Source organism: Gadus macrocephalus, chromosome 4 (genome assembly GCF_031168955.1).
Source record: "Gadus macrocephalus chromosome 4, ASM3116895v1".
NCBI classification, from domain to species: Eukaryota; Metazoa; Chordata; class Actinopteri; order Gadiformes; family Gadidae; genus Gadus; species Gadus macrocephalus.
In genome coordinates, this window is record NC_082385.1 from 12,725,731 (window position 1) to 12,739,556 (window position 13,826).

Sequence of the window (13,826 nt, forward strand, 5' to 3'; positions counted from 1 at the left end):
GACTGCTATCTGAATTAGGAAAAAAACGTATGGATTAATTTTTTTTCTCTTCGAAGCTCGTCAAACACAGAAATATTCTGAGAGTTCACATAGTCAGCAAACAACTTTATTTTTAATAAGCCACTTTCATTTTAGAATACAATCTCTCGTAAAATAATGCCTTTGTAACAAAAGAGTTTAACGATTTACATTCAGTACGAGCCCGTCCCATTTAGTATGAGTCCGTTGAGTTGGTCTTTCACTCAACAGGATATGAGTCCGACCCATTCAATATGAGTAATTTGAGTTAGTCTTTCACTCAACCAGATACGAGTCCGACCCATTTCAACTGAGTCCTTTGAGTTAGTCTTTCACCCAGCCGGATACGAGTCCGACCCATTTCATCTGAATCCTTTGAGTTAGTCTTTCACCCAGCCGGATACGAGTCAGACCCATTTCATCTGAATCCTTTGAGTTAGTCTTTCACTCAACCGGATACGAATCCGACCCATGAATTCGCTCAGTCTATGGATCTGGATCTGTGTACAGCTCTGTCTACAGGAAGTTCTTATTCAACCACGCAGCTGGCAGCTCCGGGTCCGTATGCTTAATCTAAGTTACTATGCAGATGAAAAACGGATGTGTTAATGTTGTTATAGTCCTACAGTTTGATGACATTCGTGCATCGTTTTAATAATGTCGTCCGTAGCAGCCAGAACCGAAAGATTCTGGTTAATTTAGACCACAGACTCGTGACTCATGGGTGAATGTAAGGATTCGGTTCTTTGAATCCGATTGACTCAGATTCAACCATCACTAGTGTCAAGCAGTTGAGAACCAGGAGGCCTGTTAATGGGAACTCAGTTCCTTGTGGGTAGGCATAGGTCCCCAAATGGCCAAGTCTTGTTTACGCATAACAATCCACACAAACTTTTGCATCCTGGACAATTTAGGTCGTTTCCCTTTCAGCAGTAAGTAAGGCGTCTGCTTTGTGCGGTTGTTAAAACATCTGTTCCTCACTACAGCAGCTGTCTGGATTGTTTATGTCCACAGCTCTTTAGGTAGCTGTCCAATTGTCATGCCGCGTCCTGCTCGCAGGTCCACTATCTCCACCTACTGGCTACTTGACGCTAGTGGTCCTTCTCCTGTCACACCAGTCTTCAATCACCAATCACCATTCCCTACTTCAGCCGGGGATCTCCTGTCAGCTGGCGCCAGTTCGTCGTTACGTCTACCTAGTCAGTATCGGTCCTACCAGCATTCTCGAATATCTGTCTCTAGCCTGACCCCTTGTAAACCATCTCTCCCGCTCTCTAGTGCCGCGTTTCCACTGCAGGGTGCGGAACGGATCGGATCGCAAAGGTGCGGTAGGGAGGGGGCGGTATAGCCCAGCTCAGTTCCGAGGTCGCGTTTCCACTGCCGACAGTAGGCCTACCCTTTGTGGTAGGCCGGATGTCGATCGCCGCGGAAGCTACGTAAACATCGTAAACAACGTCTTCCTCCCCAAGAATGCAGACGAACGTCTCCACCTCCTTGTTCGCCCAAGCAAGCGTTTTACGCGACATGTTAATTGTAAAGAATAATACCTCGAGGCTACTGTTTGTTTGTTTGTTTTTTATCCAAACAAAGGATAGGATATTTATTTTGGTGGTGGTTAGTGAGGTCCCCCCTTCACTTTAGGCGTCTTTGAGTGTTATTAATTATTATTATTCTTCATGTTTAACCTCTGTTTTCCTTTTATTCCTAGTCTGTTTTACATAGTTTTGAATGATGACTATATGCTCTGTAAGGTGACCTTGGGTGTCTTGAAAGGCGCCTCTAAATTAAATGTATTATTATTATTATTATTATCCCCGCGTCACCCGGAAGTGATGATTCTGTCGACCAATCAACGGAGGGGGTGTGTAGCTAGAATTTCCCGGGACCCTTTCAGGCGTCTCGTCTCGTTTTCAGTACCCCAACGGAGGAGTCCTGAAAACGAGGCCAAAACTGGCCAAAACGGGTACGGCTAAGTCCGGGCCACGCCCACTTTTGGTGGTGGAAACGCGACCCGATCCGCACCTATCCGTTCCGCACCCTGCAGCGGAAACACGCCATAGAGTGGCGAAGTCACGCCCCTTCCGGTAGGGCTCATGGGACCTATGAGATCGAAAAATATGAATGGGTGTCAATGGAGAGAAAATAATTATTTTCTGGTCCCAGTCTTTATATGCCCTGGATTACACATATGTTGTTTGTGGATTTAAATGATAATTTTTCATGCAAAGAAAACTAAAAATGTTCGTGAAGAAGTTTGATAATTTTAGGTTTTATGTGAGGCCGCTTTGTGAACTACAGCTCTTCGCTGCTCTCGACGCATATGATATACGTCACCACACCCGCCCTTGGAACTCGGCACAGAGATGGCAATCCCTCTGCCCCACTTCACCGCTTTTTCCAAGGGGAGGATAAAAGCATCGAAAGAGGTGAAAACCATTATAAGTCGGGGCATGTGCAGAGTTTCAGTTATGCCGATGGGAAGATTGTCGGTCTTCTCCACGCCAGTCGCAGGGAGCGTGACGTCACATACGAGCCGTGTAGTCTTTCTCGTTGTGTTTTCTCTACAGCCTTTATCTGAACAATTGCACAATAAACGGTCGTACTCTTTGCATGAAAAATTATCCTTTAAATCCACAAACAACATATGTGTAATCCAGGGCATATGAAGACCGGGACCAGAAAATAATTATTTTCTCTCCATTGACACCCATTCATATTTTTCGATCTCATAGGTCCCATGAGCCCTACCGGAAGGGGCGTGACTTCGCCACTCTATTGTTCTCCCCTTGCCACCGAACCCCTGCCTGCCTGACTACCCGCCTGTTGTCGAGTCCTTGCCTGCCTGACTGCCTGCCTGTTACCGGGCCCCTGCCTGCCTGACTACCCGCCTGTCGTCGAGCCCCTGACTGCTTGATCGCCTGCATGTTACCGGACCCCTGCCTGTCTGACCAACCGTCTGCCTACCAATAAATCCCGTTCCCTTTACCCCGTCTCCGCCTTCCTGTGTCCAGCACTTGGGTCCCCACGTTCTGTTCCATAACACCAATAGTAAACACCTGGGGCCTCATGTACTAAGACTTGCGTGGATTTCATACTGAAACTTGGCGTACGCCAAAACCCAGAAACTGTCTTACGCACAAATACATTCAGATGTATCAAAGTGTGCGAACGCATGGATCCAAGCACGTTTCTTTTGTACATCTCGATCAACGTGGAATTGAGCGCACATGCCGAGGTGCCAAACTCCTCCCTGTCCATGCCCTCATTTAAATATGCAATTTCATTTAAATAGGCCTCTGGACCTGAGATTCACCTCTTAATCCGATCACCTGGCACCATGAACGAAACTTCACGGAGTCTGAGCTCGAGATTTTGCTCCACGAGGTAGAAATGCGCAAGCATATGCTATTGGAACCCTGTCAACAGGGATAAATGCAAGACAAAAGAGAAGTGAGTGGGAGTGTGTTTGCGAGGCCGATAGTTCATGAACTATTTTATATTCAAATTCATCAAACGTGAACTGAACGTACTGTATTTCTGCCTGATGAACATTACTGTGAACTCTTTCATTCTGGTGTCTGTGAACGGCACGCTCACTCGGTTTAACTTTGTTAAATAGGGTGATTATTTGTTTATCAATACGGCGGATGCGCGTGCAGAATGATCGACATTTGTTTGACCGGTTGCCATGGTTATCTCTGTGTGGTTAATTTGCAGTTGCGGTGTTGTCAGCTTACTGTTACATAAAACTGTAATCAGAAAACGCAGTTATATGCTATAGACCAAGGGCGTAACCACGCATTCTTTGGGGGGGTCGTGTCCCCCCCAATGTTGAGAAAATACTAACCTGTCCCCCCCAATATACAGCAGGATAAAATGTAAAATATATGGATCGGTCTCTTGTTACGCAGTGATGTTGCTAGGTACGCGTCCTGCGTCCCTGACGCATTCAAATCTGAAAGGACGCACTAAACTCACTATCCATGCGTCCCGGGGACGCATCTCATTTTCCCCATGAAAAACGATACATTGTGAACATTAAACAACTCTTGTTTAATCACAGTAACTGGCCAAAGAAACCTTCTTGTGAGCAGATCGGACAAGCGCTGTTTCAACCCTCTGCGCATCTACTCGGCGCAGACGTGATCCCCTGTACAAGGTATCGCGACATGCTAATTTAGCCGCTACCAAAACAACTAGCTCGTCACCGCTGATTTCATTTCAACAATTAAAAATACGAACTTCATAGTAAATAAACCCACGTTTCCACTGCTCGATGCTGTGCTCATTCGTGTCGAATGAGCAAATCAAACAGGATTTTTTTGCAATCCTTCTGATTGAATATATGTACATTTATGACAAAATCGTGAGGACTAGGCTTGTGACACACACACACACACACACACACACACACACACACACACACACACACACACACACACACACACACACACACACACACACACACACACACACACACACACACACACAATGTGGCGCTCGCGCGGTAATAGCTCATTGGCGCCACCTAGTGATCATTATGTGCAAATGCACAGCCTCTCATTAAAATGACTTAGGGGTCCTTGCGGCGCTAGGAGTAAGTAAAAATGGCCCGGCGTTTCTAGTGTTAAACATGAACGGTTGAGTACTCCAGCTCTAACCATATCATACCACCATCAAGGAGTTTAACACTATTAATTTAATTTAAGAAATAGAATAATAATAAAAAAGAAACACATTTTTTAAACTGGGGAGTCGGGACCCATTGAATTTCTCAGGGACCCACCCAACTCGCCACCTGTGGGTCCCGGGGACTCACTACATTGAAAACCTATCAACATCACTGGTTATGTCTTATTTATTTTCAATTTATTTCCGTTTGTTGAGTGTGTGAATCCCCCCTCCTAATTGTACACTTGTGCGATTTAGTTTGAAACCACCTCGCGACTTTCTGCGTTGTCATGGTTACCCCACACTCTTTCTTCAGTGAGAGCCAAGAAAGTAAAGTTGAGTAATGGAGGATTTGAGGTTACCTAAAAAGCAGAAGAAACTGGACCAACAGCCAAGCATACGCAGTTTTTTTCAGACAGTAAGTAACTTGACAGGCATGCTGAAAGCAGTGGCCAGACAGGGACATGCTCTGGACATGCAGGTGATAAGGTGAGAATTTTGAATATGAGACTAGACAGCCTTACAACATTGTTTATAACCTGGGCCTACATGTCAGCAATACATAAAAGTAGCCTACTTCTAATACAAGCAGAATATGTAGACCAAAATGATCACGAAGGTCAGCCACTGTTCTTCTGATAACATAATGACATGTGGTCATGGGTATGTGGTATTTTTCCATTGGAAGCTATCCTTTTTGCTACAGTACTACTGGAAGAGCATAATTGTAATTGGTAGGTGTGTTTAAGGTCAGTAAGCAGCTAACCAAAACAAAGTATGTGTGTGTGTGTGTGTGGGGGGGGGGGGGGGCGGGGCAGACATTACATTATTACACTATTCCTTTAGATGTGAATTCAAATGGTCAATGTAGTCCTCGAAACTATGTTCTGAATGTCCACATTTTCATATATAAATATAGAATTGTAGGCAATGCACTTAACAAATAATAATAAAAAATTGGACCCCCCCAATGTCTAAACCATGGTTACGCCCTTGCTATAGACCCTATAGTATCTGTGGTATAAAGGCTGGGACGAATTTCAAATTAGAAATACGTACACTTTATGTTGAAAGTATAGACCGTCGCGATTCCCATTGAAACGAATGCCGCAGTGATGATTCTTCAAAACGAGTGCTGCTCAAATGAGAAAAATGTATTAAACTGTAATCAGACAAAGCGGTTATATGCTATAGAACCTAGAGTATGGTATAAAGGCTGGGACGAATTTCAAATTATAAGTACGTACAATCCATAACGTTAGCTCTCTGGCTCGATCAGCGGACTAGAAGACCTCCTAGAGTCATTGCTTGTTGTCCGGAAACGGAAAGGGGGGCTGTTTATGTTTGGTTCTCCGTCCCAACAGTAGGGCTAGAACCGAGCGAAAAGACTACAACCAAACGTGAACACCCCCCCCCCCCCCCCCCCCCCTTTTCCGTTTCCGGCCAACGAGCAATGAGTCCTCCAAAATAAATCAATGGGATTTACAAAATGCTAAAATGTGCAATAAAACACGATAGATACTGTATTTCGCTACGATACTTCCTAGATACTTACATCCTAGACAAACCAGAAAGGATGTTCAAAATACAGGAAAAAAGTAATAGCTCCCAGCAACATATTGAAAAAAAGAACTATGAACGAGTTTATTTTTAAAACTGTGAACTTAGTTCAAAATTTTGAATTATGAACGTTTAACTGAACTAGTTAATTTTAAAATTTGTGAACTGAACTTTGAACTTGTTCACGTAGAAAGTGAACTTTCCCAACACTGCATGCTATAGTACAACCTCTAATTAAAAAGCCTAATCTGGATGTCTCAATCCTCTCAAATGTTAGACCTATCGCCAAACTTCCATCCATTTCTAAGGTATTGGAAAAAGTTGTCCTGACACAACTTCAATCTTTTCTTGATACTAATGGCATTTTTGAGGCATTCCTGAGGCATTCCAATCAGGCTTCAAAGCTCTTCACAGCACAGAAACAGCATTGCTAAGGGTTTTTAATGATATCCTATTAGCTACTGATGCTGGAGATTCTGTCATCCTTATTATGCTAGATCTCACAGCTGCATTTGACACTAGCCGCGTTTACATGGACACATCTATGCCGCGTAGATTTCTATGCGGCATAGAAAATGGTCATGTATACGCCTCATTCGGAATACAATTATCTGTTCGGCATAAGCCGCGTTTACATGGACACATCTATGCCGCATAGATTTCTATGCGGCATAGAAAATGGTCATGTATACGCCTTATTCGGAATACAATGATCTGTTCGGCATAGATTCTATGCCGAATAGAAGAGGTGGTGTAGTCCGTTTTAAATCGCCATGTATACACTTATTCCGCATAGATTGGGGTTTAACTTAGTGCAGCCGCAGTAGTTCGCAATTGGTCCACTGAGCTCCGTCGGTACTTTTAAGCACACCGAACTTCACCGCTGTCAAGGAAAGTGGATTTATTGCCTGATTCACGTCTTTGTTATCACTCCGTAAAAGTAGTCCGGTAAGCGTGTCCGGTTGCTAAGCGACGGGACACATGGGTGTTTATTAATGACGTGTTCGCGTATCGTAGTGTCCGCGCTCGTCCGAGATAACTGTAAATGAGTAGGCTACTACTAGTACTTTTGCAGGCTGAACGTTAAAATACTTCTTAACTTAGAGAGATGGCAGCTGCAGTAGTTCGCAATTGGACCTTCGAGGATTCCTGGTCACTAAATTCCCGTAAGACCACTCTCTCCCACCAGTCTTGGCTGCGGACTCGCATCCAAATTCCTCTTGTTTGCAGCGGAGCTTAGGGTAAATATAAAGATCTGACGAGAAATTGACGTTGCTGCGCTGTCGTCCTCCTTCTTAATTGAAGGAGCAGGCAGAGAAAAGCTCTCTCCTGCTGTGCTTTCATTAAAATCAAATTTAAAATCCCCGATAGTGATAAGACATCCATTATGTCGCCGCCGATCCAGAGATGTGTCAGGTGTGCGCGAGAGACAGAACGGACACTTTTGTTACTGCCATGTATACAGTACATTCGGAACACATTTTAGGAACAGATCTATGCAGCATAGAAATCTATGCGGATCAGATGTGCCATGTAAACGCGGCTAGTGTAGACCACACTATCCTCCTCTTCCGCCTTGAGCAATGTGTCGGAATAAGGGTACTGCTATGAAATGGTTCAGATCCTACCTATCTGATGGAAACCTTTTCTGTCAGCCTGGGGGACTTTAAATCCACCTCATCACCTCTATCATGTGGTGTTCCCCAGGGCTCTATTCTTGCACCCATCCTAAATGCCCTGTCCTATATATGCTTCCGCTAGGCTCAATTTTTTCCGAAAATATGGCATCTCATTCCATTGCTATGCTGAAGACACACTAATTTACATACCTCTGAAAGGACAAGATTCCACCACCATTAAATGTCTCTTAAACTGTCTGGAGGATGTCAAAGCTTGGATGGCCTTACATTTTTTGAGCTTCAATGTGTTGGGAAAAATAACCTGATGAGCACATCACATGGCAGGCACATTAATATATAGTCGACTCTTGCTCTAAACCCAACGAACACATAACACAAACATGATAATATAGTCAGGTCCAAGGCCAGAGCCGAAGGCCCCATTTCCCAGGCAAATGGTAGACACTCAGACAATGCACCAGTCATCCTCAAGAACGGGAGAGCCACATTAATTTATCACACAGGAGACATTTTGAGAGCTCTCCCCCGTTAGGAGGAACCAAGAGAGACACCTGCCCATACCAGGGCCTCAGAGCCACATTAAATTATCACACACGAGACACTTCGGGGGGCACTCCCCCGTTTTAATTTATCACACCGGAGACACGAGGAGCTCTCCCCCGTTAGGAGGCATGGACCAGGGCCTGGGAGCCAAGGTCCAGCGAAAACACACAGAACCACACACACCTCATCGAGAGGAGGATACAGCATAAGACTGTATCACACAGGGACTCTTCATCTTCTTCTGAAGCAGACCTTCCACGGAGGCGAAGCTCCGGACGAACCATCAGCGCTGATTAGGGACTTAGACATATTCGATTTCTCACGCTTTATGACTCTGTATAACCGTTGCCACTTTACTTAATAAATCCAAGGTCCTCGTGCCGACAGACTTTATTACCTCTCCGTCTCATTTTATCTGGTCCAGTAACTAGACAGACCGTTTTTCCCCTCAAATGACAGCAAAACAGAGTTCATATTATTAGGACCAGGTACTACTTGTAACACCAATGCATTAAAAAGCTACACACAGTGTTTAATGACGTTGATTTACCTTTGAGCATTTCCTATTATAGGCTACTGTGTAGGATGCTGTTTAGAATTAACGTTTGTATATGTCCTTGCCCGCCATCTAGCATCTAGGATCAATTGCTCTTACTTGAGTCCCTGGATGTTAACACTGAATTTTCAGACATTGAATTTTGCAGCTGAATTTGGCATGTTAAATTTGGGGACTTAGAAAATATTTAAGTTGAATTTGTATTAAATTCAGAGGCAGAAAATCCAGATACGTTATTTGTAACTGCCGCACATTGGCAGTTTGTTTAATTTGTTAACCTCCAGTTTTTTTGTTCCTACTGTTTATAATGGCATTGCTTATGAATCTTTCGTTTTCAACAGGAATTGTTCCCTCCAATTTCAAGGCTGCGGTGTTAAAACCGCTACTCAAAAAGCCTGGCCTAGATCCTGAACTAGTCAGGAACTATCGGCCTATATCGAATCTGCCCTTCCTGTCCAAGGTACAGGAAAGGATTGTAGCGAAGCAAATGGTTGATTATCTGACGAGAAATAATCTCTTCGAACCTTTCCAGTCGGGGTTCAGGAATTTCCACTCAACTGAAACTGCTATTACAAGAGTTGTAACATCCTTTTAGCTTTGGATAAAAATACAAGCACAATGCTTGTGCTGTTGGATCTGAGCGCTGCGTTTGATACGATCGACCACAGCACTCTTCTTCACCGTCTTGAACACTATGTTGGTTTCGGGGGTACGGCTCTTGGTTGGCTTGAATCGTACCTCACCGATAGAACCCAATTTGTGCTTCATGAGGGTGCAGAATCAAAGCGCTGTAAATTGCGCTTTGGCGTACCACAAGGGTCGGTTCTTGGTCCATTACTTTTTGCAATTTATATGCTTCCCCTGGGTGACTTTATCCGCGGCTTCGGAATTAGTTTCCATTGCTATGCGGATGACACCCAGCTCTACATTCCTGTAGATTCCGGGGACTCGGGCCAGATTCAAAGGGTTGAGTCCTGTCTAGCTGCTGTGAAGGGCTGGATGTCACAAAACTTCCTACAGCTTAATACTGGGAAGACAGAGCTGATGATTATCGGCTCGAAGCGGGACCGGGAAAAGTTTGAGGATGTCTCTCTGTGGTTGGATGGCTTCGCCATCCCACAGAGTGCATCCGTCAAAAATCTTGGTGTCCTGTTTGACCCTCACTTATGCTTTGACCAACATATAAGAAGTATAACTAGAATTGCCTTTTTCCATCTGAGAAACATTGCAAGAATCAGACCAATGTTATCTGCAGTGGATGCAGAGACACTGATTCATGCATTTGTTTCATCAAGACTGGACTATTGCAATGCATTGTTCTCGGGATTACCGAACTCTACCACAAAAAGTCTACAGCTGGTACACAATGCGGCAGCTAGACTGCTGACCAGAACGAGAAAGTTTGATCATATTACACCTATTCTCGCCTCTCTACACTGGCTACCAATAACTTTCAGATCAGACTTTAAGGTGCTATTGTTAACCTATAAAGCCTTGCACAGATTATCTCCATCGTACATGAAGGACCTGATCATTCCTTATAGTCCTTCTCGGTCCCTCCGGTCTTCGGGAGCTGGCCTTCTTTCACTGCCGAAGGTTAAAAAGAAATCGGCTGGACAGAGAGCGTTTGCCTATCGAGCCCCCTTCCTATGAAATAGGCTGCCATCAGTGATCAGGGAAGCTGACTCTGTGGAGCTATTCAAAGGGAAGCTCAAAACGCACCTCTACAATCTTGCATTTGGAGTGTGAAAACAACTGATGCGAAGTGAAGACTACTCTGTTTGCTTGTGCTTTTCTTATTACATTATACATTCCCACTATGTACTTTTCCGTTCTAATTCTGTCAGTTGTAGCGTGTTGCGGGTGCTGGACTGGATGCCTGGACTCTCCTCATGGATAACCGGCCAGAACCCCATCACCATTTTAATATGATGTGCATGTATTTACCTGTATGTCAATTGTGGCACCCATTGCACTCCCGACCATCCCTGGAAGAAGGGATCCCCTACACTGCGTTTCTTCTCAAGATTTCTTCCTTGCTGATTCAAGGGAGTTTTTTTCTTGCCCGTGTGGGGGCATGGGTAAAGGGGGGTGTCACAAATATTTGGCCTGTTAAGCCCTTTGAGACTGTAATGGTGATTAAGGGCTATACAAATAAAATTGAATTGAATTGAATTCATTGGGGCGGAACTAATTGCCGCCGGCATGTTTCCTTAACCCCACCTTTTAGCGACGTACCTTGCCAAACAGAGCGATAGAAGCAGCACCTTTTTAGAAGTTAAAAGCTAAAGGCACTTAAAGAAGATAAACTATAAAGGATAGGGAAGAAGCATGCAAGAAAATTCCCTCCTTAAGTAGTTAGCAATGGACGAGGTATGTTGATCTTTTATTTATGTCTATGAAGAACGTGGACGATTGTATTGTGTTGTATTCCATTGCATGGTTGGTGTGTGATGGTTATTTGCATACGATGTAAAGTTGTGAATATCTATACGTTAGTTAAGTTTGTAAATGTACAAGTTAATATTGTGGCGAGCAGCACGGGAAGGACGAGACGGGAGCCCAGGTTAAGCGGTTATGCAACTCTCGCGCCCCTTACACCGCACGACTACGAGAGTTGCCTTTAACGAACACACACACATGACACACCAAAACACACTCAACATAACTAATTAACATAAACGTCTCGGTGACGGTGTCGGAACAATAACTCAACACACACAGCAACGCTTACCCACCCATAGACAAACAAACCCCACACAATGTCTCTGCCGCAGAGGACCTGGGAGGGCCCCAGAGGTCCAACTTGCGACGGTCCTAACCCCCCCCCCCCCCAGGATCCCTTGCGGCACCCTGTACTCGGCGACCACGCCCACGGTCGCCACACAGCCCCGTCCTTAGGGGTCAGACGTCCCGACGACCCCAATACCCAACGCATAGTCCCAAGTGTTCAGGGGGATCGGCGCCGCAGCCTTGGCCCCTGCCAGCAGCGGCCCTGTTAAGGCGCAGCCTTCCTCCCTGGATGGGTTGCCGTCTCCAACAGAGGTCCTGGGGTTGTGGTCGGGGACCACCTCCATCGGGGCCCCCGCCAGGTTCCGCTGTAGGGGGGCTCTGGAGCGCCATTCGGGCACCCCATCCTCCGCCGCCCTCCGACGTCTGGCCCTTCAATGGCCACGCCGCTGGCTGGGACGAGGATGGGTGGCACGCTGCCCCGTCCACCCACAGTCCTCGACCAGCCCCAGCTGCCGACACTGCTGCAGCTCAAGGTCAGCCCTGTCGTGCAGCCACAGCGCATGGGCAGCCTCAGCCGTCTCAGTGGCTGGAATGGTGGCCGTCCGGACCCAATCCTTCCACTGGACCCCCACGTCCTTTGTACCGAGGGGGAGGGCTGCCCCAGCCGCATCCACGGATGCACCACAGCGACGGCAGCACAGCTCCACCTCAGCCCGTTCTGCCTGGTCAAGAGCTGCATCGAGGGTCTGGGGCTCGGTGAGGTGGACATGCTGCCCCAGACACTCTGGCACCAGTCCCCGCAGGAAGGCGTGGAGCGCCAGGGCCTCCCGTGCAGCCGCGGAGAATTCCGGGTAGCCGCATCGGGTCAAGAGCTGGACATCAGCAGCGTAGACCCCCAGGCTCTCCTCCTCCTTGCGGCGGTGAGAAGCCAGCAAATGCCGGCTCTGGTCGCCGAAGACCCGCTCACCGAACAGCCTGTCCAGTGCTTTGGTCAGTGCCTGAAGGACTCGCTGGTCCGCTTAGTCCAGGTCGAGCAGCACCCGTGCTTCCGTCCCCTCAAAGGCCTGCACAAGGTGGACGACCGCCTCCTCGGCACCCCAGCCGTTGTGCCAATCAGCAAGACAGAACAGTGCCAGGTATGGCTCCTGTGCCGTTGCCCCGGAGAACTTCGGCAGCCTAACCACTGTCCTTGCCACCAGGGGGCGGTAGGCAGCTACTAGTTCTCCGGCCCTTCCGGTCGTGGCCACAGGGGGCGCTGAGCTCCCATAACGCAGGGTGCTTCATTCTCCATGGGCTCGACCGTCGTTCTCGAGTCCCTCACCGCGTGCGCAGGCCAATCCCACTTCTGACACCAATGTGGCGAGTCGTGCGGACTACGAATTGCCTTTAATGAACACACACACATGACACACCAAAACACACTCAACATAACTAATTAACATAAACGTCTCGGTGTCGGAACAATAACTCAACACACACAGCAACGCTAACCCACCCATAGACAAACAAACCCCACACAATGTCTCTGCCGCAGAGGACCTGGGAGGGCCCCAGAGGTCCAACTTGCGACGATCCTAACCCCCCCCCCCCCCCAGGATCCCTTGGGGCACCCTGTACTCGGCGACCACGCCCACGGTCGCCACAATATTGAGTGGCGGACTGTATGTGAGGTGTGTGTAGTGTTTTTTTGGTGCAAATGCGCCTGTTGTGCTGCTGAAAAACCGTACATTTGCATATTGTCAATTGCATTTATTTATTAGAATTATTTTTCTCTTTAAACCCAGTTCTCACGGGTTGGTTTGACCTGGAAAATAAACCCTGTTTCCTAAAAAAGACCTCTGGCCTCGTGTGTACTACTTGGGAGCTACATTATTTCAATGCATGAATATTCAGTGCTTAGAATTCAATGGCTTTTTATTTTCAAAATCCGATGGCACAGATTTACTTGCATAGGAAGGCTCACACAGCATCATCAAATGCTCCATTGAAACACATTGGAAACGTATGCCGTTGCTAGAAATGAATCTCAATAGAAAGAGATAGAAACTTGGCCATTAGACCTTCAACCAAGGGGAAACTTGGGATCTCTCTGTAAAAATTGTGGG